The sequence below is a fragment of the Adiantum capillus-veneris genome, chromosome 16, assembly GCF_014529385.1.
Source record: "Adiantum capillus-veneris isolate H3 chromosome 16, ASM1452938v2, whole genome shotgun sequence".
NCBI lineage: Eukaryota > Viridiplantae > Streptophyta > Polypodiopsida > Polypodiales > Pteridaceae > Adiantum > Adiantum capillus-veneris.
Genome location: NC_140946.1, coordinates 53,136,957 through 53,164,894, shown reverse-complemented (window position 1 = coordinate 53,164,894; position 27,938 = coordinate 53,136,957). Strand labels below are relative to the sequence as shown.

General features: G+C 44.6%; 1 pseudogene across 1 annotated transcript in view; it reads left to right on the top strand.

The window, feature by feature from the left end:
* LOC147439054 (uncharacterized) overlaps positions 1-27,711 on the top strand; it is a 64,245-nt pseudogene extending 36,534 nt beyond the window's left edge. Inside the window, exon 12 of the transcript XR_015184424.1 lies at positions 26,751-27,711. The product of XR_015184424.1 is annotated as an uncharacterized LOC147439054 (transcript). The remainder of the gene's footprint in view (positions 1-26,750) is intronic.
* Positions 27,712-27,938: the final 227 nt, after the last annotated feature.

The following is a 27,938-nucleotide window of genomic DNA, read 5'->3' as shown; positions in this document are numbered from 1 at the left end:
ATACATTCAGCCCAATCTCTGTTTAGTCAGCACATACTTTAGTAATGTTGCCCTCCTAGCCACTGCATGGGTGTCAAGATCTAATATGCCCTTTCCCCCATGATGTCAAGGTTGAGAGACAGGTGACCAGGCAACCAAAGCAGCTGAGGATTTATTCTTTCCCCACAAGAACTTAGCCAGGGCTGAGTTAAAATTTCTGCAACTGAGTCTTGGACCAGTCAATGAGCGGCAGAAAGTAGAGGATATAAGGAATCAAAATGCTCTAAATTATTCGGACTCTTAACATGCGAAGGTCACTCCTCACAGTGCCAGGAAGCTGTTTTCTGATACACCCTTTTCAGGATACAACCCTGCAAGCTTTTCTGAGTCACATGGACTCCAATAGGATAGCCTAAATGCCTAAATATGGTACCAATAGGGATTCTCTGTTCCCTCCATATCAATGCATGAAAGTCCCTAGCACTGACATCCACAAGGGAAGATTTACCGTGATTAACCAGTCCCAGAAAAGCAGTAGCTCTTTTGACATTTACATTGTTAGCCTTGAGGAACATAAATGTGTCATCTTCATACGCCTGCCCCATTATTTGTTTATTGGGAATCAGAAGACCGTGCAAGGCGTGGTCTTTAGCGGCCAGCCAACTTATCCAAGTAAGTAAAAAGGGATGTGAGGCAACAACATACATGAGAGGGCCTAAGGGGCAGCCCTGTCTCACTGATCTCCCTAAAGGCACTTTATCAGTTAATGTTTTATTTACAAGCATCGTTGAGTATGCTCCTTCCCCAAGTAGATAGATACATCTCCTCATTCTTGGCCCAAACCCCATTTTGCCTAATATCTAAGAGATGAAATCCCACTGCACTCTGTTAAAAGCCTTGAAGAAATCAATCTGCAATAGCACTATGTAGTATGTCCTGCTTGGTTCTGATGGCATGCTCTATACCTAGCTGAATGGTAAGAATGTTGTCATAGATGGATCTAGCAGCAATAAATCCATTTTGAGAGCTGTGAATGTGCTTTTGGAGCAAAGGCATTATCTTGATGGCCAAAGCCTTGTCCAAAATCTTGTATGATATGCCCATCATAGTCAGAGGCCTCCAATCCCCCATAGTTTTAGGGATTTCTTGCTTGGGGATGAGCTTAATGATCCCTTGCTTTAGAGTGGGGTCAATGCATTAAGACAGCCAAGTAGCATTGATTAGAGGTTGAATTATGTCTTTCAGATCCTCCCAATAAAGGACAATAAATTCTTTTGACTGGCCACAAATTCATCATTGGGGAGCTTAGTGAGGACATAATATAGTTCCTCTGCCTCAAAAGGCCCATCTAATCTTTTGGCAGTGGTAGGCTCAATACATGCATCCACAGTCGTCAACATTTGGTCAATAGCCCACTGACTTTGAGTATCCAAAGGTTGAGTTGTACCCAGAATCTGAGTGTAGTGATCCACACATGCCTTAACCATATCCTGGTTGTCAGTAAGGCAGGTGCCATCCTGTGTAATCACAGAAGTGAGAGACTCCTTGACCCTTTCCTTTTCAATCTTTTAAAGAATCCTTTCGAAGCATCTTGTATCTTTCAATGCGTGCTGCCTGCATAAAAAACGATTTTTTTGTGCATTTTTATTTCCTTCCTCCTTGAGGACATCCCTGGCCTGAGAAAGCTTCTCCAATTGCTTTTGACACAATGCATGGCTCTATGCTGCTGCAGTAAGACTCTGAATCACTTGTTTAGTCTTACATATATTCTTTTCTTCTCTAGCTACTACTCTACGACCAACCTTCCTAATACAACCATGCATCTCAGAATAGAACTTCAAGGATTCATCTGTTGTATCAAAGATTTAACATCATCAACAAAAACAAGATGTCTTATGAGACGATTATTAACAATCAGAGGGCGTTTAATTCCTCGGAAGTCCTTTAAGTTACTGTCACGTGACACATCTAACCCTATGTGTACGTGGACAAGCTACTTCATGACATGGGCTCAGTTCAGTTAGATTAGGAAGTGTTCTGGCACTTTTGTGAGTCTGTTCGCAGACCGGGCATGTCCAGACACTTAGAGTAGATGCATATCCTCTGGTTGCACACAACATGATCATCAGATTTCCATCAGAACCCATCAAGAGCATTTTTACAGTGCATAGACCTATTTTCCCTATTTTAGCCAATTTTCACTTATTATTTTTAAGTGACTTTTGTTGGGAACTAGGTAGGGCAAATTTAGCAAGCAAGTATATATGTTAGGTGCAACGTAATGAATGTTTGAACTTTGCTCAAGATGAGTGCTCCGAACTGTGCTCAAGGTTCCTTTTACTTACGGAAGGGAGAGCCTTCCGTTCCTTTAGTGAGAGAGTGCAATGGACACAAACAAAGTGGTGAACACTGTGAATGAAGGTGCTGAGACTGAGAGATAGAGAAGAGAATACGACACCAGAGACGTTGTAAAATCCTCCTCAGGAGGCCCCACTCTCTATGGCGAGAGCGGTCTACTTATGATTGAACAAATCTCTACAATGCTTGGACTTGCCGACGATGTCGACGACGATGAGGACGACGACGAGACGGGCTGAAATCTAAAAATGCTAAGGGCTGAAATCTGCAAACCTTTATCTGTTGAATTTTTGACTCTATGTCGGTGACGATGTCGATGACGACGGTACGACGACGATGCACTGAAAACGCAGATGCTGAAATCTGCGTTTTCCGGGCTGAAACCGTAAACCTTGCGGAAACTGACCGTGCAGCGAGGAACTGCTGCGGGAAGGTGAGATCTGCGAGGTTCGGGACTTGATCTGCGAGTGCTAAAGGCTGAAAACTGAGAACGTTGGTGGTTCTTGATGTTCCGTCGCGATGAATCTGCAAAACGATGGGGTTGATCTGCAAATAAAAAACGCTAGGGCTGAAAATGGTTATGCTGTCGCTCTAATACCAATGTTAGGTGCAACGGAATGAATGTTTGAACTTTGCTCAAGATGAGTGCTCCGAACTGTGCTCAAGGTTCCTTTTACTTACGGAAGGGAGAGCCTTCCGTTCCTTTAGTGAGAGAGTGCAATGGACATAAACAAAGTTGTGAACACTATGAATGAAGGTGCTGAGACTGAGAGATAGAGAAGAGAATACGACACTAGAGACGTTGTAAAACCCTCCTCCGAAGGCGCCACTCTCTATGGCTAGAGCGGTCTACTTATGATTGCACAAATCTCTACAATGCTTGGACTTGCCGACGATGTCGATGACGACGAGACGGGCTGAAATCTGAAAATGCTAAGGGCTGAAATCTGCAAACCTTTATCTGCTGATTTTTGACTATGTCGGTGATGATGTTGATGACGACGGTACGACGACGACACACTGAAAACACAGATGCTGAAATCTGGGTTTTCCGGGCTGAAAATGTAAACCTTGTGGAAACTGACCGTGCGGCCAGGAACTGCTGCGGGAAGGTGAGATCTGCGAGGTTCAGGACTTGATCTGCGAGTGCTAAAGGCTGAAAACTGAAAACGCTGGTGGTTCTTGATGTTCCGTCGCGATGAATCTGCAAAACACTGGGGCTGATCTGCAAATTAAAAATGCTAGGGCTGAAAATGGTTATGCTGTCGCTCTAATACCAATGTTAGGTGCAGCGGAATGAATGTTTGAACTTTGCTCAAGATCCGAACTGTGCTCAAGGTTCCTTTTACTTACGGAAGGGAGAGCCTTCCGTTCCTTTAGTGAGAGAGTGCAATGGACACAAACAAAGTGGTGAACACTGTGAATGAAGGTGCTGAGACTGAGAGATAGAGAAGAGAATACGACACCAGAGACGTTGTAAAATCCTCCTCCGAAGGCGCCACTCTCTATGGCGAGAGCGGCCTACTTATGATTGCAGAAATCTCTACAATGCTTGGACTTGCCGACGATGTCGACGACGAGACGGACTGAAATTTGAAAATGCTAAGGGCTGAAATCTGCAAACCTTTATCTGCTGAATTCTGACTCTATGTCGGTGACAATGTCAATGACGACGATACGACGACGACACACTGAAAACGCAGATGCTGAAATCTACGTTTTCCGGGCTGAAACTGTAAACCTTGCGGAAACTGACCGTGCGGCGAGGAACTGCTGCGGGAAGGTGAGATGTGCGAGGTTCGGGACTTGATTTGCGAGTGCTAAAGGCTGAAAACTGAAAATGCTGGTGGTTCTTGATGTTCCGTCGCGATGAACCTGCAAAACGCTGGGGCTGATCTGCAAATAAAAAACGCTAGGGCTGAAATGGTTATGTTGTCACGGAATGTTCTGCAAATGCAAAACGCTAGGCTGATCTGCTTCTTGCTATCGCCAGGAATCTGCAAGATCCAAAAACGCTGACTGATCTGGTCCAAAACGCTAGGTTGATGCTATGGAGCAAAAACGCTAGGCCTCTTGGGGGTTCTGTTGAGAAGTTGCTTGTGGAGCGAGTGCTCCTGCTGCCTCTTCTGCCAATTAGTGCTAGCCTAGGTTTTCTTATATACAAACTTACTCAATTTGCCCTACCTACTTTCCAACAAAAGTCACTTAAAAATAATAAGTGGAAAATGTCAAAAATAGGGAAAATAGTGTAAATGCACTGGAAAATTCCCCTGAAGGATTCTGATGGGAATGCTTACGATCATGCTGTGTGCAACCAGAGGATATGCATCTACACTAAGTGACTGGGTATGCACGGTCTGCGAACAGACTCACAAAAGTGCCAAATCACCTCTAAATCTAGACTAACTGGATTGACTGAACCCATGTAGTGCTGTAGCTTGTCCATGGACACATAGGGTTGGATATGTCACGTGACATCCCCTCCTTTTCAAAGTGAGGTACTGGTACCGAACTATATGGCGTCGAGGGAGATCGCCAATAGCATCCGGAATCTTGGAAGGGACTCTTCGTTGGCCCACGCCGATGTGTGGGTCGTGCGGTACTTGAATTTCATAAAGGTCTGCAAAGCTTGCTTCTTTGGGCCGCGCCGAAAGCGACAGTCTTTTGTGGCTCCTTCGATGCTTCAACTTCGTCGAGAGTCATGCTTCTTTCTTGTTCAAGAATCTCCATGGCTGAAAATTCTTGAAACCATTTCCAACACAAAACCATGAACATACCTATTCCATGTAAAGTGAGTGGAAAAGTTCTTGTCTTCCTCAAAGACTGTGCATGCAATGTCGATGAACCAATAGACGGAGTGCCAAACCGTTCACCACACACACGCAAACAATGAGATCGAATCTTTCTTTTATGATCTAAATCAATCAACTGTGGCAATTCACAACATAAATGCCCATGCTTGGTGCTCATACTTTCTTGTGCTCTTTCTACAACTGTGTCATGCCAAGGAAGAGACATGAAATGTGACTTCCTTGAATGCATGCTTTTCAGCTTTTCATGAACAATCCGCATACATTCGTGCTCATTCATGAGTGAAACGTGCTCAACGTACAATATGTCATGCCTAGGAAAAGGGATCACATAAAGACACTGACTAAAATACAGGAAACAATCACGAATGAAACACTTGAACAATGCGTGTGTACTAATCATGCGAACACATAATACTTCCTGTGAGAGTTCCATGGACCTAGGCTCAAGAGCCAAGATCGGTTCTTCCTGAAGGGGTGCTTTGGACCTAGGCTCGAGAGCCAAGATCGATCCTTCATGATTGATCGAATCTGCAACGAGGTTAGCTTTGCTAGAAAAAGCATCAACTAACTCATCCTCCTTGTGAACAATCACGTCATCTTCATGCAAATCATCATACTTGTGAGAAATCACATCTTGATCATGCAAATCATCATGCTTGTCAGTGTCATCCAAATCATCATGCTCATTATTATCATTCAAGTCATCACGCAAATCATTGTCATTCAAATCATCATGCAAATCATGTGTGTCTTGCTTTGGAGAAGAAGAGATTGAGAGTCTCCTTGTCCCGAATCTCTTGCATCTGTGCCTGCACTTGAGAAAGGAGTCGCAACAACTCTTGCTCACGCTCTATGGATGCCTTTCTTTCTGCTTTTCTTTCTGCATGTCTGCGATCCATTTCTGCTTTTCTTTCTTTGCATTCGCGATCAAATTCTGCATTTCGTGCTTCGCGTTCTAATTTCTTGTCCATAAACATCTGCTCCAACTTCTCCATAGGAGTTAGTGCAATCCTTGGCGTAGATGGGGAAGGAGGAGGGTCGGAAAAACCTCATGGTGGGGAAAATTCTTTTTCGCCTCTCTCATGCTCATCACCTCCAAGCGAAGTATCCATTCCGCTTCGAGTGATGACCATACACTGAAGTCGTGGGTTCTTGTGGTCTTGGGTTCTTAAGTTTACGAGGAACTTGGGTTCTTGGGGGTCTTGGTTCTTGGGGTTCTTGAGTTCTTGAGGTTCTTGCGGGTCTTGAGATTCTTGAGGGTCTTGGGGTTCTTGAGGTTCTCCTTTTGCTTCAATCTGTGTTAGAGAAGGATCTTCTCTTCACCCGAGTTCTGCTCTTTTCTGCGGGTGCACCCCTTGGCGGCCTTGCGCTCACACCAAGGTTGCTTTTTCCCACCTCACGTCGATTGGCCGGCCGTTAAGTGCATAGTCCGCTCTCAATGAGTGAAAAGCGGCACAAGGGGAGGCTGGACAAGCCCTTCTTTCCTGGGATTCCTGTCACTCTTCAAAAACACGATTAGGAATCGACACGCCCAAGTAAACTTGGGTTCGTGCGACCTCAACAAGCAAAAACAATTCTTGTGATTCTTGTGGTTCTTTCCTTGAGTGATATAGAACACTGCCAAAGCTCTGATACCAATGTTAGGTGTAGCGGAATGAATGTTTGAACTTTGCTCAAGATGAGTGCTCCGAACTGTGCTCAAGGTTCCTTTCCCTTACAGAAGGGAGAGCCTTCCGTTCCTTTAGTGAGAGAGTGCAATGGACACAAACAAAGTGGTGAACACCGTGAATGAAGGTGCTGAGACTGAGAGATAGAGAAGAGAATACGACACCAGAGACGTTGTAAAACCCTCCTCCGAAGGCCCCACCCTCTATGGCGAGAGCGGTCTACTTATGATTGCACAAATCTCTACAATGCTTGGACTTGCCGACGATGTCGATGACGATGAGGACGACGACGAGACGGGCTGAAATCTGAAAATGCTAAGGGCTGAAATCTGCAAACCTTTATCTGCTGAATTCTAATGTCGGTGACGATGTCGATGACGACGGTACGACGACGACGCATTGAAAATGCAGATGCTGAAATCTGTGTTTTCCGGGCTGAAACCGTAAACCTTGCGGAAACTGACCGTGCGGCGAGGAACTGCTGCGGGAAGGTGAGATCTGCGAGGTTCGGGACTTGATCTGCGAGTGCTAAAGGCTGAAAACTGAAAACGCTGGTGGTTCTTGATGTTCCGTCGCGATGAATCTGCAAAACGCTGGGGCTGATCTGCAAATAAAAAACGCTGGGGCTGAAAATGGTTATGCTGTCGCCGGATGTTCTGCAAATGCAAAACGCTAGGCTGATGTGCTTCTTGCTATCGGCAGGAATTTGCAAGATCCAAAAACGCTGACTGATCTGGTCCAAAACGCTAGGTTGATGCTGTGGAGCAAAAACGCTAGGCCTCTTGGGGGTTCTGTTGAGAAGTTGCTTGTTGAGAGAGTGCTCCTGTTGCCTCTTCTGCCAATTAGTGCTAGCCTAGGTTTTCTTATGTACAAACTTACTCAATTTTCCCTACCTACTTTCCAACAAAAGTCACTTAAAAAGTAAGTGAAAAATGTCAAAAATAAGGAAAATAGGCTAAATGCACTGGCCGTTGAAGAATTCTGATGGGAATTCTTACAATCATGCTGTGTGCAACCAGAGGATATGCATCTACACTAAGTGACTGGGCATGCACGGTCTGCAAACAGACTCACAAAAGTGCCAGATCACTTCTAAATCTAGATTAACCTGGACTGATTGAACCCTTGTCGTGTTGTAGCTTGTCCACGGACACATAGGGTTGGATGTGTCACGTGACAATATAAGTAAACCTAGCGCTAGCACAATCTGGCAAAAGAGGCAGTAGGAACACTTTGTTCATCAGGCATCTTCTCAGCAAGATCCCCCCCCCCCCCAAGACCAGCCTAGCGTATTTGCCAAGATCAGCCAGTGTTTTCATCAACAGCAAAGCCCTTGCGTTTTTGGATAGCAGATCAGGCCGGCAGTAGCAGTTCCAGCAACCAGCCTAGCGTTTTGCATTTGCAAGACAATCTGGCGACAGCAAGGCAGATTCAGCCCTAGCGTTTTTGGATTATGCAGCAACCCTAGCGTTTTGCAAATTCTCCACGACGGCTTCAACATATGCACCAACATTTTCAGTTTTCAGCATAGACATACCGCAATAGAACCCCCAAACCTCGCAGATCTCACCTTCCCGCAGCAGATCCTCGCCGCACGGTCAGATCCACCAAAGTTTGCAGTTTCACTCCGGAAAACATCTGCGTTTTTAGTGTGTCATCGTCGCATTGTCGTCATCGTTGTCTTCACCGACATAGAGTCAGAATTCAGCAGATAGAAGATTTGCAGATTTCAGCCATTAGCGTTTTCAGATTTCAGCCCGTCTCGTCGTCAACATCATCGGCACGTCCCAAGCATTGTAGAGATTTGTGCAATCAATAGTAGACCACTCTCTCCATAGATAGTGGGGCCTTCGGAGGAGGGTTTTGACAACATTCTGGTGTCGTATTCTTCTTTTTATCTCTCGGTCTCAGCACCTTCATTCACAGTGTTTATCCACTTTGTTTGTGTCCATTGCACTCTCTCACTAAAGGAACAGAAGTGTCACGTGACACATCTAACCCTATGTGTACGTGGACAAGCTACTTCATGACAAGGGTTCAGTCCAGTTCAGTCAGTCTAGAGTAGGAAGTGATCTGGCACTTTTGTGAGTCTGTTCGCAGATCGTGCATGTCCAATGAGCATGAAGAAGGTGAAGAAGAATTTTCCCCACCAGAAGGTTTTTCTGACCCTCCCCCTTCTCCATTTACGCCACGGTTTGCACCAAATCCTATAGAGGCTTTGGTCAAGATGATGATGGACATGATGGCACACCAAGAAGCGACTCGCATTGCCTTGGAACGCAAGCGCGATGAACGAAAAGAAAGAAAAGCAGAAAGAAAGGCAGCTATTGAGCGTGAGCGTGAGCAAGCGCGCTTGGGGATCGAAGACAGACGAGCGGCTTTGGAGGCAGAGCGTGAGGTGTGGAGAGACCTATGCATGCAAGAGTTGGTCCGACAGACTCTCACCTCGAGACCCAAGCAAGACAAAGATGTTGGTGGTTCATCAAGTGGCGCACGCCAAGATTTGGACTCCAACAACCCCGTCACAGAGAAGATCACGTTCAGTAAGTATGATAGTAAGATGAATGCTACGATTATTAATTCTTCGTTGCATCAATTTAATGCTTATTTTGCGACAACTAGGAAGACAGGAAATAGCGAGGTTTTGACGGCAGCTATGTACCTTGCCGGTGATACCATTAATTGGTACCACGCATGGCAAGAGGTACAGTTTGACCGTGCACCTAGAGGAAGCCGAGGAAGGCACGCCCCTTTCCTTCAATTGGGCCGACTTCCAAGACAAGCTTAAGGTGCGGTTTATGCCTCCACAGTACTTAGCACGGTTGAAAGACGATTAGTGCAGTCTCAGAAAAATGGTATGCCAGTTATGTTTTTCTCTAATCGTGTTTTGCAGCTCGGCACCCAATTGCGCAAATCGGATGATGAGCGCAAGGAGGCTTTCATTTTCGGGTTGGACGACTATATCAGGTTTGATGTCGAAGTCCTCGACCCAATCTATCTCAACGAGGCAGTAGCGATTGCTCTTGCACAGGAAATGAAGCACAACAAGGGAAAGCCTAAGGAAAACAAGACTTCTCTAAGTACCACTCAGACTCTTCAGAATGGTAACTCTTCTAACCAATCTTCCAATAGTCTCTCCAAAAAGAACTCTCCAAATGAACCTAAGGGTAAAGCTAACACAATTGCTAAAACTAAGCTCACTCCATATAAAAAGGCAGAACAAGGAATTTTAGGAGGATACATCATGTCGGAAGAGCAAAGCATTTATTCTAAGGAAGGTCGTTGTTAACATTATCACATTAAGGGTCACATAAAAAGAACATGTCCGAAGCTTGCATATTTGATCAATCACGAAGAACCGATCTTGGCTCTCGAGTCGAGATCCAAAGAACCCCCACAAGAAGTATTGTGTATACGCATGATTAGTCAGTACGCATTGTTCGAGTGTTTCCTTTGTGATGCTTTCGTGTATTTAAGCCACCGTCCTTATGTGCTCCCTTTTCATAGGTATGCCATATTGCACGATGAACACGATTCACTCATGAATGAGCACGGACGTATACGGATTACTCATGAAAAGATGAAATGTTTGCACTCAAGGAATTCACATTGCATGTCTCTTCCTTGGCATGACATAGTATCCGAAAAAGGGCAAGAAGGATTGAGCATCAAGCATCAACATTTTCATTGTGATTTGCCACAGTTGATAGATTTAGATCAGAAAGACAAGGTTCGAATCCATTGTTTGTGTGTGTTTGATGAACGGTTTGGCACTCCATCTATATGTTCATCTACATTGCATGCACAGTCTTTAAAGAAGACTAGAATTTTTCCAGTCACTTTACATGGAATTGGTATGTTCATGTTTTTGTGTTGGAAGTGGTTTCATGATTTTTCATCCTCGGAGATTCTTGAAGAAGGTAGACGCATGACTATAGACGAAGTTGAAGCATTGAAGGAGCCACATATGACTTTGTCGCTTTCGGCGTGGCCCAAAGAAGCAAGCGTTGCAGACCTTTATGAAGGTCAAGTATCGCACGACCCACACATCAGAGTGGGCCGGCGAAGAGTCCTTTCCAGGATTCCAGACGCTGTTGGCGATCTCCCTTGACACCATACAGTTCGGTACCAGTATCTCGCTTTGAAAAGGAGGGGATGTCACATGACACATTTAACCCTATGTGTACGTGGACAAGCTACTTCATGACATGGGTTCAGTTCAGTTAGATTAGGAAGTGTTCTGACACTTTTGTGAGTCTGTTCGCAGACCGTGCATGTCCAGACACTTAGAGTAGATGCATATCCTTTGGTTGCACATAGAATGATCATCAGATTTCCATCAAAACCCATCAAGAGAATTTTTACCATGCATAGACCTATTTTTCCTATTTTAGCCAATTTTCACTTATTATTTTTAAGTGACCTTTGTTGGGAGCTAGGTAGGGCAAATTTAGCAAGCAAGTATATAAGTAAACCTAGCACTAGCACAATCTGGCAGAAGAGGCAGCAGGAACACTTTGTTCATCAAGCACCTTCTCAGCAAGATCCCCCCCCCCCCCCCAACCCCCCAAAAGCCCTGGCGTTTTTGGATAGCAGATCAGCCCGGCAGTAGCAAGTTCCAGCCACCAGCCTAGCGTTTTGCATTTGCAAGACAATCTCGCGACAGCAAGACAGATTCAGCCCTAGCGTTTTTGGATCATGTAGCAACCTTAGCGTTTTGTAGATTCTTGCGACGGCTTCAACATATGCACCAGTGTTTTCAGTTTTCAGTTTTCAGCATAGACATACCGCAGTAGAACCCCCAAACCTCGCAGATCTCACCTTCCCGCAACAGATCCTCGCTGCACTGTTAGATCCACTGAAGTTTGCAGTTTTTGCGCGGAAAAGGCAGATTTCAGCATCTGCGTTTTCAGCGTGTCCTCGTCGCATTGTCATCGCCGTCGTCACCGACATAGAGTCAGAATTCAGTAGATAGAAGATTTGCAGATTTCGGCCATAAGCGTTTTCAGATTTCAGCCCGTCTCATCGTCGTCCTCATCGTCGTCGGCAAGTCCCAAGCATTGTAGAGATTTGTGCAATCAATAGTAGACCGCTCTCGCCATAGAGAGTGGGGCCTTAGGAGAAGGGTTTTGACAACATTTTGGTGTCGTATTCTTCTCTCTATCTCTCAGTCTCAGCACCTTCTTCACAGTGTTTATCCACTTTGTTTGTGTCCATTGCACTCTCTCACTAAAAGAATGGAAGGCTCTCCCTTCCGTAAGTAAAAGGAACCCTTGAGCACAGTTCGGAGCACTCATCTTGAGCAAAGTTCAACATTCACTTCCGCTGCACCTTACAGTTACACTTTTTTCCCAACGAAGAACTAGGGAGAAGTGGTTTGATAAAGATTGTTGGATCTCCAGTGAAAACATGGGCCTCATGAGGAAGCAAGTCTTTCCCTAGCAAGTAAATTCTGTCCAGCTTGGACCAAGATTGTGTATGTGATAAAGAGTGAAACATGTAGCCAGAATCTGTGTTTCCTACAGCTTGCCAGGCATCGGTCATACTATAGTGTTGCTGAAGGGCTTCCTTGGAAGACTTGGACACTCCAAGTCAAGAATCTACCACGACAACACCAAATAACCACTTTAAAACAGTTCACAGTTTACAATTGATTCAACACTGGCCCGACGGAGTTCCGTGCCTAGAGATATCGGCCCCAAAGACTGGCGCCCCTTTTGGTATTTCTTTTTGTATTAATCTGAGTTCAAAAGTACAAGAGTGCGGGCAGGCGCTCACGCTTAGACTCTGCGTCCAGATGCTCTTAGTTGTGAGAGGCCTGCTCACATATTAAAGAGTACAAGGGATGCCAAAAGCAGAGCCCCAAAAGCTTCTTTTTAAAAGCTGAAAACTTAAAAGCTTTCATAAATAAAGCAGAAGGAATCTCTCTCTCTCAAGCTCTTATGCTTTAATGAAGCAGCCTTCAAAAAGCAAGAGTCTCTCTCGCTGTTTTGCGTAGCAAAAAGCAAGGCCAAAATCTGATGTAGGCTGCCGCAAAAAGCGTCGTAAATCACGGACGTTCGTACTGCTGCCATGTGGCTAGTTCTCCGTAGTTTACGGGACAGTCAGACATGTCAGCATTTTCTGATGCTCTCCGGGGTTCCCACAGGGTAGAGAGTATCTCCGGGGGTCTGTAGGGTTGATGTGTGCTGCAATGGGCAGCCACGTCATCAGTTTGTGACATACCCCCCTCTTGAAAGCATTGTAATCGCCCTCGATTACACCTGCAAAACAGACAGAAGCCATAAACTGTCTTAACAGACACTGACTGTTAGTACCGACGCACTAGGAACACACATCTAGCACATGTACCAATCAACAGTCACATCACATGACATCACAAGACATCACAGGACATCACATGGCAAATCACATTCAACATTCATTCGGATCTTAGAACATGATTTATCGCCAATGTAGCTAGCAATCGCATTTAGATCCAATCGGGACCTCATAGATGTCCGATTGACTAACCCCTATTGCAACCATGTCTATTCGAGATCAATTAGACCAAAATGCTGCAGTCATTTCGTCTATCAGTTCCTGCACTTAAAAAAACAAGTCAATAACAAATCAGTTTCATATTCCGGAATTCCATTTCATAAAGTCATACAACAGAATAATGTCAGCTCTCAGTATCCCTGAAGCTCAAAGAGACATCAGTGACTTTAGTATACAAAAATCAAGGCATCTGTCGACAAAGGAGCAGAGTAACTCCCCTCTTGTGCATCCCACTGCACCAGATCTCCGGCCAAGCTAAATTCTGGGTTCCCTTTGAAGTAGACTATGCTAAACCAAAAGCTTCGAGGTAAAGTTTCACAATCTGAGGAGTATCTGCTAGGTCCTCCTCCTCCATCCACTTCGCATCCAATGCAGGATAGTTCTTGAACTTAACCAAGAACTGCCTTCAGACAAATTCCACCAAAGGTAGATACTTTTCCCATTGAGTCTTCTGATCCGAGATATAAGACTTCAATAAATCTAAAACCACTGAATTGGCAATCTCAGATTGCTCGTCAGTCTGTGGGTGGAACGATGACGAGAATTGCAACCGCGTGCCAATGTTCTCCCAAATTGCTTTCCAAAACAAACTCGTAAATCTGGGGTCCCTGTCGGAGATGATCCTCTCAGGTATGCCATGTAATCTGAAGATCTGGGCCTCGAAGCTCCTATGATGTATCGCGGAAATAGCCAGAACCAACGGTTTCCGAGACAAAGCATCTGCCACCACATTCGCTGAACATGGACAATCTGGAAGTGAAACTGTGACAAGATGTTCGCCCACCGCATCTGCTTTTCTGACTGTGAAGTAGCGCAAACTTTGATGGTCTGTAAAGATAGTAAAATCCACTCCAAGTAGGTAGTGCCGCCACTGAGTAAGAGCATGGATAACCGCCAAAAGCTCTGTGCTGTCATTTCCGACCTTGAGAACAATCGGCTCTCGGAAGCAATGACATGGCCTTCTTGCATTAAGACCGCACCCAGACTACGACCACAAGCATCACAATATACTTCAAAAGTCTTCTGCAAGTCTGACAGAGTCAAAACTGGTCCCGTAGTCAATTTTTCTTTCAATGTCTGAAAGGCAGTCACCTCTGTGGGTCCCCACGAGAAAGGGACTCCTTTGTGTGTCAAGACATGCAAAGGGGAAGCAACCTCCGCAAACTTTCGAATGAACCGCCTGTAGTACGAACACAGTCCCAAGAAGCTTCTAACTTCATGGACATTCTTCAAATCAGGCCAATCACGGATAGTCTCTATCTTGGCCGGATCCATTTGCACTTCTGCTGTTGACACAATGTGTTCTAAAAAGTGTATCTCTGGTAGGAAAAATTCACTTTTCTTTGCATTAATCACTAACTTTTGATCTCGTAATGCCTAAAAGACCTGAAGCAGATGATCTCTATGTTCTGCCTCATTCTTGGAGAAAACATTGATATTGTCAAAGAAAGTGCCAACAAATAGCCTGTACTCTTGGAAAATCCTGTCTATCATCCGGTTTAATGTCACAGGAGCATTGGTTAAGCCAAAAGGTATCACCAAAAACTCAAATAACCCAAAAGTCGTCCGAAATGCTGTCTTGTAGACGTCTCCCGGCGCAATTCTGATCTGATGATATCCACTCTTCAAATCAATCCTGCTAAAGCACGAGGATCTCTGTAACCTGTCGAGTATATCATCGATCCTAGGAATCGGAAATCTGTTATTGATGGTGATTTTGTTGAGAGCTCTATAATCGATGCACATTCTCCAAGATCCGTCTTTCTTCAAAACCAACAACACTGGAGAGCAATACGGTGAAGTACTAGGCTGGACAAGACCCTTTTCCAGGAGGTCTTTCACTTGGTTCATAATCTCTTCATTCTGTGCTCGGCTCACACGGTAAGGTGGCCGGTTGGTTCGGTGGTGTGCTTCCAGGTATCAGTTCAATGGTATGATCTTCAGGACGAGCAGGTGGTAACTCGCCTGGTAGGCCCTCTGAGAAGCAATCGGCGTGAGAGTGGAGAATCTTGGCGTTCTTTATCAAGTTTAGACATATTTGTCCTATCCTTATCACTCAACTCTTTCATAAAGATCGAGTAAACAAACAGACTGGATTTCATTAATTTAGAAATGGCCGAAGCCGATACAATAGGGACAGACTCACCCTTCAGTTTAACGTCAAGTACAATGGTTCTTCCCTTCTCTGTAGTCAATGTCGCTTTCCTTGCCCGATAGTCGACCACGACGTTGTTCTTGTGGTGCCAGGGAATTCCCAAGAGAACACCACAACCTTCCAAAGGCATTATGTAAAAGTCCTCATGCCCCAAATACCCCTGATAATGCAACCAAAGTTTGCCAATAACAGGTGTAATGGCTACGTCCCTGCCGGGTGCCACTAGAACAGCCTCCGCAAGTGGTTTATGCGATCAGGAGTGATCTCGAGCTGCGCCGCCAATTCCTGTGAAATAAAGTTGGCCTTGGTTCCTCCATCAAAGAAGATCAGGACCTCTTGGTCTTTCACTTTGCCCCAAGCTCGACAAAGTTTTGTACTCTCGTCCATTGTGTTGGGATCGGTACCCACACAATCTAGAACCAGTCCTGTTTTCATCTTGCCTTTTCTTCCACGTTCCTCAGGTGCTCTCGAACTCTCTGGCCTTTCGTCGTCCTTGTCATTCTGTTCTTTCTATGCCTTTTAGGGCACTTTGCGGAGATATGTCCAGGTTCCCCGCATCCGAAGCACTTCCCCTCCCTGATGAAGCGAGCTCTCTCCCGAGGAGTAAGCTTGGGTCGTGCATCCTTCTTTTCTGGGTTGCTCTTTCTCTTTCTACTTTCATTTGCTGAAGTCTGTTCGGCTCGTTGTGTCATGACCTCATCGGTGGGGTAGGTCAGACTGCTAGAGTGAATGGCAAAACCCCGTTTCGCATGACTCATCAACTCCTGAATAGAAGCTGACTTCTGTTCCAAGCAGTGATCTCGGATCTTTGTAGGTAGACCCAAGGTAAATCGCTCAATCTGTTCTCTGAACGAGATCTTCTTGAATGAAGAGGCGGGTAGAAAAGAGCTCCAGAATCTCTCGCAATAAGCCTCCAATGTATCTTTCTTGGTCATCCGAAGATGGTTCCAAGTAGCTCGTATATCGCGTTCATACTCTTGAGTCAGCCAAGAAGAAATCAAAAGCTTCTTAAATCTCAGCCATTTAACTAGCATAGTCTTGTTTAAAAGAAGCGTGGACCACCTAGTTCGAGCATTCCCCTTAGAGTAAGAGGCAGCTCTGCAAATCTTAGAGTGCTTTGAGTAGCGTCCTCCCGCGAAAGCGATGTCAAACTATTGTACAAAAGACAAAGCCTTCAAAGAATCTCTATATCCCGAAAACGTGTCAAATTTAATTGACTGTCCACCTTCCTTAAACTCTCGGACCTTCTTGCTTTTATCTTCCAGAAAGTCATATTGGTTGGCTTTATAAAAATTCTTCTTCTTTGCATAAAAGTTGCTGTCGTCAGAGTCTGAACTGTCTGTAGACGAGTCCTCTATAGAACTGTCAGTCACTGGGCGAGATTTAGACTTCTTTGCCTTTTTCTTGCCCTTTCCGAAGCGTTGTTTCTTGCTTCGCTTTTTGCCTTTGCGGTCTTCTTCGCTTGAGTCAGATGAGCTAGAAGAACTGTCAGAAGAAGAAGAAGAAGAAGAAGAACTGGGTACTTCTTCAAATCGAACACGCTTCTTCTGTTTCTTTGCCTTTTCAAATGTCGACTGACGACCCAAATAACCCGGGAAGTCAGTGCCTTTCTTCTGCTTTTTGCCGTGCTTTTTAGCTTTGTTTTACGCGTCAAAAAGCTGAGCAATCCGTGCATCAACCACCTCTTCTAATTCCTTCTCTGAATATTTCTTGTGAGCAGAAGGTTTCTTGAGAGCGGGTTTTGAGGGTGGTGTTGTGGTTTTCTGCCACTACGCATGCACTTCCTGAAAAGAAGTCTCTCTCATATATTTTGCAAATTTTGGATCCTTCGCAAAATTGAGCATCATCTTTGTTGCATCGCCGATCAATTGACGACGCTCCATCTCTCGACGCTCTGCCTGAGTAGGCCGAGGCGGGCCATACTCCTTGCCGGAATCTTGATTGTGATCCCTTGCTGCCTCTTCGGATGCAGAGAGAGTCGACTAATCCTTGCGTGAAGCCATAGGTGCCGCGAAAAAAAATTTTGGGATCGGATTTCAGGTAGAAGAGAAATCGGCCATGCTCTGATACCACTGTAATAGACTTGGATACTCCAAGTCAAGAATCTACCACGACAGCACTAAATAACCACTTCAAAACAGTTCACAGTTCACAATTGATTTAACACTGGCCCGGCGGAGTTCCGTGCCTAGAGATATTGGCCCCAAAGACTGGCGCCCCTTTCGGTATTTCTTTTTGTATTAATCTGAGTTCAAAGTACAAGAGTGCGGGCAGGGGCGCTCACACTCAGACTTTGCGTCCAGATGCTTTGAGTTGTGAGAGGCCTGCTCACATATTTAAAGTGTACAAGGGATGCCAAAAGCAGAGCCCCAAAAGCTTCTTTTTAAAAGCTGAAAACTTAAAAGCTTTCATAAATAAAGTAGAAGGAATCTCTCTCTCTCAAGCTCTTATGCTTTAATAAAGCAACCTTCAAAAAGCAAGAGTCTCTCTCTCTTTCTCATGCTGTTTTGCGTAGCAAAAAGCAAGGCCAAAATCTGACGCAGGTTGGCGCAAAAAGCGCCGTAAATCACAGATGTTCGTACTGCTGCCACGTGGCCAGCCCTCCACAGTTTACGGGACAATCAAACAGTCTCTGGGGTCTGTAGGGTTGATGTGTGTTGCAATGGGCAGCCACGTCATTAGTTTGTGACATTCCCAATGCTCTTGCTTGCTATTTTGTGCTTTAGTGTCCTTAAATGTGGTGCCAGGTGCAACGGAATTGAAATGGTGAAGATCTAGTTTTACATTTCCACAATCCTTTACTTTCTTTCCTTGCGTTAGTGATTCCTTTTAGCTTGAATGTGGGTTCCTTTTACTTTTCTCTTAGAAGAAGAAGAAGAAGAAGAAGAGAGTTTTAATGTCGTAGGAAACTATCTCAAGAGACCTTAAAGATCTAGCCGATGAGGAGAGTTGAACTCAAGACCTGTTATTCAAGAGGGAAATGGCATAACCAATCTACCACACTTGGGTGATAGAAAGAGAGGGGATGAGAGAATGCAATAGAGATGTGTAGAGGGAGAGAGAAAGAGAGAGGAGGGGAGCGACACCCGATGGGGTCCCAACCAACCCTCTCAAGGCCCCCCCACACCGTTGCTGATGTGGTATTTGGTTTAGATTGTGTAAATGGATTTTGGAATGTACACACAATGCAATACCTCAAGTGGAGACTCTATTGAATTGAATGATGATTGTCGCCACGGTAACTCCTCAAGACAAGGCACCTCCGGGGCTGAATTGATGCGTCTTTGGATCCTTCTCGATGTGGGATTGCGGATTACTACCGAGAGGAAGATTTGGGGCTGAATGCTCTCAATGTGAGATGAATGAAGGGCTGAAAGTTTGCTGCAAAAATGCAGACTTGCGACATAAAACACAGCAGATCTCTTGCGTAAAGCAGGGCTGAAAACGCAGATCTTGATGATGGCGATGATGGGCAGCAATCGAGCACTCAATGCCGGCAAGGGAATGGCTGAGGGGAGGCTCAATGGGCTGCCGAAGTACCGGACCGCATCTAAAACCGCCAACACTTGCAGATCTCGTGCACTTCCAGCGACGTAAGGGCTGAAAACTGAAAACATTGGCTGATGTGTGGGGGAGGGAGCAACGCTAGGACTGGAAACTGAAAAAAAACGCTAGCTCCTTTTGCTAGAAAATGCTAGGCTGCCTACTCCTCTAGCGCGTTGCAGTCTGACTAAAAACGCTGGGCAAGCTGCTCCCTTTATAGAATAAGAATCTACATTAAATAAATCAATAAATTGATTTATTAATAAGGTAGGCTAGGGGAGTTAGTCTGGGTGAAGCTGTCGCTCACTCATCGGCCACTTGGGAATCCGATCGACACAAGGAATGGCTCGTTGGATTCCTCTAACCTAGAAGTACATGCACATCATGCTAGATGCCCACCGTAGTGTAATAACATCTGTCAAAACGCGTATACAAACCATTTATGCAAGAGGGTTCCAAAATTGGAAAACCTAATCTAATGGACTCGTTTGGACATGTTGGTCTTGCGAACAGGCCTGCAAAATTGCCGGTTCTAATCCTCCTAGGATTCTAGACACTCCTATCTAGGAAGAAGGGGAAAACTGGTTGTGAAAGTCAATGAAGCATGTCCATGTGGCATACAGACCTGCTTAAGGTGAGATACCGGTACTGATCTGCTTAAGAATTCTAGACACTCCTATCTAGGAAGAAGGAGATAGGAAGAAGGGGAAAACTGGCTGTGGAAGTCAATGAAGCATGTCCATGTGGCATACAGACCTGCTTAAGGTGAGATACCGGTACGGATCTGCATGGCCTTCTTGTATGAGGCTACCAAATCTAGGTAGTCGGTGAAAAAAATAAATTCCTCGTCCACCCAAGCCCCTTCATGCGTTTCTCGATCCTTGAACTTGAGGAAATGTTGCTTTGCTTCCTTCTTATTGCCAAACTAAAATTGAAGCATTGGAAAATGCTTTGGCTTGATGACTTTGATTGGGAACAATGATCTCCGGTGGTTCTTCTTTTGGATTGCTCCTTGGAAGTCCACCTTTGTGGTGGCACCTTGATAGGTCTACTTTGGAAACTCGCTGTCTCCTGTAGACGCTCCAAAGGAACGACCATGTGAGGTCTGCTTCCGGAATTTGACCATCCTTGTCTTGAGTGCCCTGAAATACACACAAAGGTGAAATGAGTTTGGTTTCTTATGAACAAAGAGAATTGGTAAACCAAACGAGTGTACCTTGGGAAGGCAAAGCCTCCTAAACAAGAATTCACCTGGTTTGGGCTTCTCTTTATCCGATGGAGATAAAATTTTACCTATGTGTTTTGCGTCATGCAATTGGTCGGAGGCAATGTTCATAGGTCGATGGGTATGGTGTGTAGGGGAATGATGATCCTGGGAATTACGGAATTGACCTTGACAAAACCTTCACTATACCTCTCAAGAATACCTAAGTTACTTGATGTGGGGTTGACATAGATGACCGCCTCTTGGGCTCCCCGACGTAGCTCTCTATTTTCCTAGACGTGAGAGATGAGAGGGAGAGCGGGAATACCACTCTCGCCTCGAATGAGGACAGGGTGCGATGCATTATCTTTGATGAGAAACTGGGCAAGCTGCTCCCTTTATAGGTTAGGAATCTACCTATATGAATTTATTTAGGTTGAGGTAGCGGAATCCGTCCACCAAATCAATAAATTGATTTATTCATAAGTTAGGCTAGGGGATGCCAGTCTGGGTGAAACTGTTGCACATCTGCCCACCCGGGAATCCGATCGACGCGGGGAATGGCTCGTTGGATTCCTCTAACCTAGAACTACATGCACGTCATGCCAGATGTCCACATTAATGTAATAACACCTGTCAAAACGCGTATACAAACCATTTATGCAAGAGGGTTCCAAAACTAGAAAACCTACTCTAATAGACTCATCTGGACATGTAGGTCCTAATCTAATGGACTTGTCTGGACATGTAGGTCTAAAGGCCATGCTGGCTTTAGAGAAGATTTGTGGACAGTAAGCACCTCAGAGTAATCCTTTCCACCGTAGTACATATTATATCCTCGACACTGTATAGGAGAGCCTGCCCTTTTATGCATCTTATACTCTTACATGAACACTACATCCAAGTCAGCTTGGTTTTGTCATTGAGGCCCTTAATGTTGTAAGTGGCAATGTTCATTGAGGGGATCCCCTCCTTCTGTTGCTTTGTTGTAATTCTGGACCGCTTCATCTATAGCAACTAGGGTGTCTGGTGAAGGAACTTCATGTAAAACATCAAACATATTGGGGATGATATGTATTCAGAAGCCATATTCCTTGGCTTGAAGGGTTTCTTTAGTTGCATAAAGCCCTTCTGGTCAATAGGTCTCTTGCCTTTGTCTCCCCCTTTTGGGTTTCTAGATTTAGAGGCCATAGCTACAAGTGTCCTTTTTGCATTCCCCTTGGTAACAGCTCCACTATGTGTCCTTGGGGTCTAGCAAATGAAGGGGTTTTAGGGGCTATAGGACCTGAGGGTGGGGGTTGTTTGGCATTGGATGCCTGAGGGGGAGATGTATCTGTTCCCCCTTGTGAGCTAGGGGGCAGGGTAGTGGAAGGAATCCCCCCAGGTCTACCATTGCATTACCAAAGATCTGCTCTTTGGGAACAAGGGTTTTACTCCTAGGGTATGCTGGTATCAATAAAATAGAATCCGTCACAAGACGGGCACAACGTACCAATAGAAAAGAGCAGACTGAGCATACTTTTAGCACTTCAGCAACAACTGAACTGAAAGAGATGACACGCGATGGAGTGACGGAATTCCACCCCAGAGAGTATTGGCCCCGAACCTTGGCGCCCCTTTCGGTATTTCTTTATATTGCATCAATACAGTACAAGCCGATACTCCACGCTCTGCACCTTCTCCCAGAAGAGTGCCCGAGAATGAGCCCTAGCCTCATATTTAAAGGCCCTTGGCCATTAAAAGCAGTTTCAATGAGAAGCTTCAAACTCAAAAGCAACTGACCCAAAAGCTGGCGTGAAAATCAGCGAGCACAAATCACGGAAATCCATACAGTTTGTCAGCGTGAAACGCAAAAATCCGTATAGGTTGCTACGTCAGTAGTCAATGCAAAATCCGGGCTGTTCGTACAGCTGCCACGTCATCAGTTTCTGCGCAAGTCTTTTTCTGTGTATGTGGGTCCTGCTTTATCGTATTCTCTTGTGTCACTTCGTTACCATATACATGTGGTAGTGATGTGTGTGAACGCACTTAGGACCGCCGGGGCATTTTTTCCGTCTCTAGGAGGTTTTCTCCCCCATGCATTGTATATATGCCCATTACTCTAGGGCTAACTTATCTTTCCATTGCACACTAAGTAATACACTCTCTGTTGTGTGCCTTGAGCTTCCTTCGTCTTCTCCAAGCCGTGTGTTTTTGTGCAACCCTAATTCCAACAATTGGTATCAGAGCAGGTTGCGTTCTCCCAGGCTTAGTCGTCAGCAGCTCCAGCACACGCTTGCTCACTTTCTCCGATTTCTGCTCACTTGCTCAGATTTTTGATTTGGGCTCATTTTGGCCTCTGTTTCCACTACAAGCAATATTGCATTGACTATTTTGTCATTTTGTGTAGAATTTTTGTCAGTGTCGTTTTCTGCATGATAGGTCCCTTGCAGTCTTCTACGGTTTGTGCTATATAGCACTTGTTGTTCCTGCTTCATTTCTCCTCTTTTCGAGCAATTTTTACTTTAAGTGCAACATTTACCATGGCTGACAACAACACAGATGTGTTCAAGATGTTTGCTGCTGAGGGGAGATGTATTTTGGGTAAGATGCAGCGTTCTAAGTTTCCAGAGGATGGTTCAGTAGGGCCACATGCAGGTTGCAGCTTGTGCATAGTGATGTTTGTGGGCCCATGCAAACTCCGTCCTTGGGCAATTACCTTTACTTCGTGACTTTCATTAATGATTACTCTAGGCATGCATGGGTATTTCCGCTTAAAGCGAAGTCCGAAGTATTTATGTGCTTCAAACAATTTCTGGCTATGGCTGAAAATGTCTCGAAATGTACTATGGGCACCCTCCGTTCCGATCGAGGGGGGGATAAGACTAGCCTGAAATGCATTAAATTCATGAGACATATACGCCTCAACAAACACCAATGTACAATGCCTTATACGCCTCAACAAAATGGTGTTGTTGAGAGGAAAAACAAGTCACTTACGGAAATGGCAAGATGTATGGTCAAAAGTCAAGCTTTGCCGCATTCTTTTTGGCTTGAGGCCATCATGTGTGCCACTTATGTACTAAACAGGTGTCCTATGAAAGCTTTGCAATCTCTTACTCCATATGAAGCATGGCATGATAGAAAGCCTTCTATTGAGCATATGCGTGTTTTTGGCTGTTTGGCATATGCTTTGGTGCCACAAACACAACACAGAAAATTGGATGATAAGGCTGTCAAATGTATTTTTGTTGGTTATAGTGCTGAAAGCAAAGGTTACAGGTTGTATCATCTGCAAACAAGCGTATCTTGGTCTTACAGGATGTTGTGTTTATGGAAGATTCTATTGAGCCCTTGCTCTCACAGGACATTTATGACACTTTGTTGCCTCTTTCAATGGTGGAAGTACGAATGTAAATTCCAATGAGGCAAATGTACAGCCTATGGGGGTTTCGGAAAATGTTACAGATTAGCCTATTACTGATGTAGATGTACATTATGTACGTGATGAGGAAAGGGCTGAAAATGAGCTGGTTGGAGGTATGCCAAAATGGCTGGTGCATACGTTGTGTGACAGTAAATTGGATGCACCTTTGTCTAGTCGCACTCGTTTAGGCTCTTGCCATGCATCTTATGCATTAGATTGTTATGCTTTGGCTGTGTCTAGCTTACATGATGTTGAGGAATCTCTGTCTTTTGATAAAGCACAAAATTCAGAAAATTGGATGGTTGCCATGCAATCAGAATATGATGCACTTATAGAAAATAACACATGGACTTTATGTGATTTGCCTCCTGGCAAAAAGGCCATTGGTACGAAGTGGGTTTATAAGTTGAAATGCAAGTTGGATGGTGAGATTGATCGCTATAAGGCTAGACTTGTTGCAAAGGGTTATGCACAGCAAAAAGGCATAGATTATGAAGAAACTTTTGCTCCCACTTGTCGTATGACTACTGCGTGTTTTCTATGTGCAACTCATTTTGGTTGGGATGTACATAAATCAGACATTGTTACTGCTTTCTTGAATGGTGAGATGTTTGAAGAAGTTTATGTAACGTAGCCTCGCGGTTTTGTAAAGAAAGGACAAGAGGATAGGGTGTGCAAATGTAACAAAGCTTTGTATGGGTTGAAGCAATCTCCTCGTGCATGGTATGTGAGCTGACACTCATTTGGTCAAACGAGGCTTTCGTAAGAGTTCAACAGAAAGCACATTGTATGTAAAGCGTGAGGGTGATGTACTTCTCATTGTGGTTCTTTATGTAGATGATTTGCTGATCACTTGACCAAATGAGAGATATATTGCTAAATTTAAGGCTGATTTGAATGCTACTTTCAAGATGAAAGATTGGGTATACAGTTTAAGCAGTGTGATGGTGGTATTGCCTTGTGTCAGAAAAGTTTTATAGAGACATTGCTATGTAAGTTTGGACTCGAGGATTGCAAACCTATTGCCACTCCCATGGAAACAGGTTTGAAATTGAGTCTTCATGATGCTGGTGATCCTGCAGATGTCACTCTTTACCAATCTGCTGCTGGATACCTCATTTATTTATGCAACATGAGGCCGGATATTCAGTTTGCAATCTCACAGGTCAGCAGATTCACGCATAGCCCAGGGTCTAAGCATTGGCAAGCTGTCAAGAGGATTTTTTTTTCCGCTACTTGAGTGACACTTCACATCTTGGCTTATTTTATCCCAAGGGGGGATCATTGCCGCCAGACTTACATGGTTTTTCGGACTCAGATTGGGCTGGTTGTTTTGACACACGAGTGTCCACAAGTGGTTTTTGTTTCATGCTTGGTAGCTCATGCATTTCATGGTTGAGCAAGAAGCAACCTACTGTGGCCACTTCTAGTTGTGAGGCTGAGTACAGGACAGTCTTCACAGCTACGGTTGAATGTGTATGGCTCAGATGCCTTATGGCTGATTTGGGTGTTGGACAAGACACTGCCAACACTATCTACACTGACAGTCAGAGCGCATTGGCAGTTGCGAGGAACCCAGTTTTTCATGCTCGCACAAAGCACATTGAGGTGCATTACCACTATGTCAAGGAGAGGCTCTCAGCAGGAGAGATCAGCTTGGCTTATGTGCCAACACAGGACAACCTTGCAGATCTTTTCACAAAGGCATTGTCTCGTGAGAAGTTCGAAACTTTCCGCAAAGCTTTGGGCTTACTCCCCTTTGTGGACTGATCATGTCCTCAGGGCATGGCACTTCCCTTTACTCTATGTGCCAGCTCTCGTTCACCGCATCACTCCAGGGGGGATTTGTTACCATATATATGTGGTAGTGATGTGTGTGAACACACTAAGGATCGTCGGGGCATTTTTTCCCTCTCTAGGAGGTTTTTCCCCCCCCTGCATTGTATATACGCCCATCACTCTAGGGCTAACTTATCTTTTCATTGCACACTAAGTAATACCCTCTCTATTGTGTGCCTTGAGCTTCCTTCGTCTTCTCCAAGCTGTGTGTGTTTTCCTGCAACCCTAATTCCAACACACTTGGGCCCCATCGGACGGGGTCCCATAAGTTGGTAAGAACTTCTTCTTTTTTGTCTACTTATTCTTAGGGTTTGGGCCCCTCGGTCGGGATTTGCAGGTCGGCTCCGTTATTCAAACTAGTATAGCCGGCGGCTTTGCCGCCTCTCTCTCTCTCTCTCTCTCTCTCTCTCTCTCTCTCTCTCTCTCTCTCTCTCTCTCTCTACGTCACTCAGTCACTGTGTTCCCGGACGCTGCAGGCGACACGCCGGATGATTGAGCTTCTGACGCGTGGCAGGGGGGGAGCCGGAATTCCCTCCCCCATTATCTATTAGTATAGATTCACGTCATCAATTTGTGACAGAACCAGACCTGAGTGTGGGGCAATTTTTTGAAAAATACCCTAGCTTCCCACAGTGGTAACAGGAACCTGCCAAGTTGTCCCACATGACAACTCTACCCACATCTTCCATCTGAATCTCTATGGTCTCATGTAACCTTTTATCTGTAATCCACATAATGCAGGCTCTGTTTCTGTTAGGGCAACTTACGCCCCCCCCCCCCCCCCCCCCCCCCCCCCCCCTTTGGGGCTCTTTACAATGTGTTACCGCTTCATCGATAAGCTGACACAATTTTTCTGAGCACTCTTTGTTTGATCAAAGAAATAAAAGTTGAGTCTTGATTAAATGCCAGAGAACGTCTGCTTGATTGCATTATTAGCATGAGCTGGCAACTTGACTTTTATCTTATCATCTTATGTGCATTGCAGTGTGAACCTCACTTTTTTTCTTCATGAATCATGACTTATGACATGCTATTGTGATTTGTCTTGATATCTCTCATGATTAGTGCGTATTGTCACAATTGTTAATGAGTGTTTTATATTATATCCTCTTACATGATAACAATCTGACTAGGTTGTGTGTGATTCTACTCAAGGACTGAAATCATATTTGCATCATACTTCCATACTCGTCTGCATGTGATGTTTAATAGAACTATGGTCTGATATTGGGTAGCTTTTCTTCAGATGGCTGGTGGATGGAAGAACTGTGAGGATTGTGACAAAGACCAAAGAGGCCATGTTGAATAACCCATATCCTGTAAAGCCAGTGTATGTATATGCCTCGGTATGGAATGCCTCCTCAATCAATAACGGTGGCTGGTCTGGAAAATGGCATGGAACGAACCTGCCTTACACGGTCTTCTTCAGTGATATGCGGATCAAATCACCATAGGCTGTGGCATGAAGCTATATGCTCCCTCATGCAGATTCCGAAGATGCTCTCAGGTTCGATGTACTACTTCTATGCATGTGGTTGCATATATGTGCATGTGAGTTGTGGAATGATAAGGTGGGTTAAGATGCTTCCTAGCAATTTGCATCCATATTTCGATGCGACTAGCAGTTACACATAGGCAATTAAATAGCATCAACATGCATTTTTGCTTGCATGCTCACATATAGCAATCATTTGATCATCAGAGGCTCCCAAGTTCCAACCCATCAAAATATCTAATTAAGCCTTCCATTGGCAAAGGCTGATCCATGCTACCATGGTTTTTTTGCACAAAAGATAATCGAATGCCTGCTCTAAATACTTTGCTATGCTTTTGCTTGCATGCAAGATTGAAATGCATGTATGTTACTGTATTTTCTACTGTGAATTCAAATCTTTACAAGCTTTGACAAATAAGCTAAGGAAGATCCTCCGGGGGAAAAACAATTTGGAGCTAGCTGAGTAAGGAATTTCTTCACTGTGGAGCTAGTTTTTATGAGCTCCAAACCTTTTTCAGCCTTTAAAATTCAGCAAGCCTATATAGCCTTGACGTTATACTAGCGTTCTATGCTTTGTGAGTCGTAAAAGATTTGTGTAGCACATGATTCTCACAAGATAAATTTCAGTCTCTATGATCTACTTGCACACTTGATAATTGTAAAAATTTGAAAGCTGTTTACTTGGGTTGAGGAGGTTACATTCTTGGCACTAGACTTATCTTGTATCTTGTTAATGTCTCATTTAACCGACAAACTTCAAAGTTTATCTCTGAATTTAAGATTTAAGGTGAGAAAACTTACAATTTGAAAGAACTATGTAAAATTAGTCAAAGACTCTTTATCATAAGTAGCGCAAGCTTCGATTGTATGCCTACAATTGTGGAAGTCAATGCCAATGCCTTGGTAGATAATGAAGCTCATGCCAATTTGTTTGTTAGG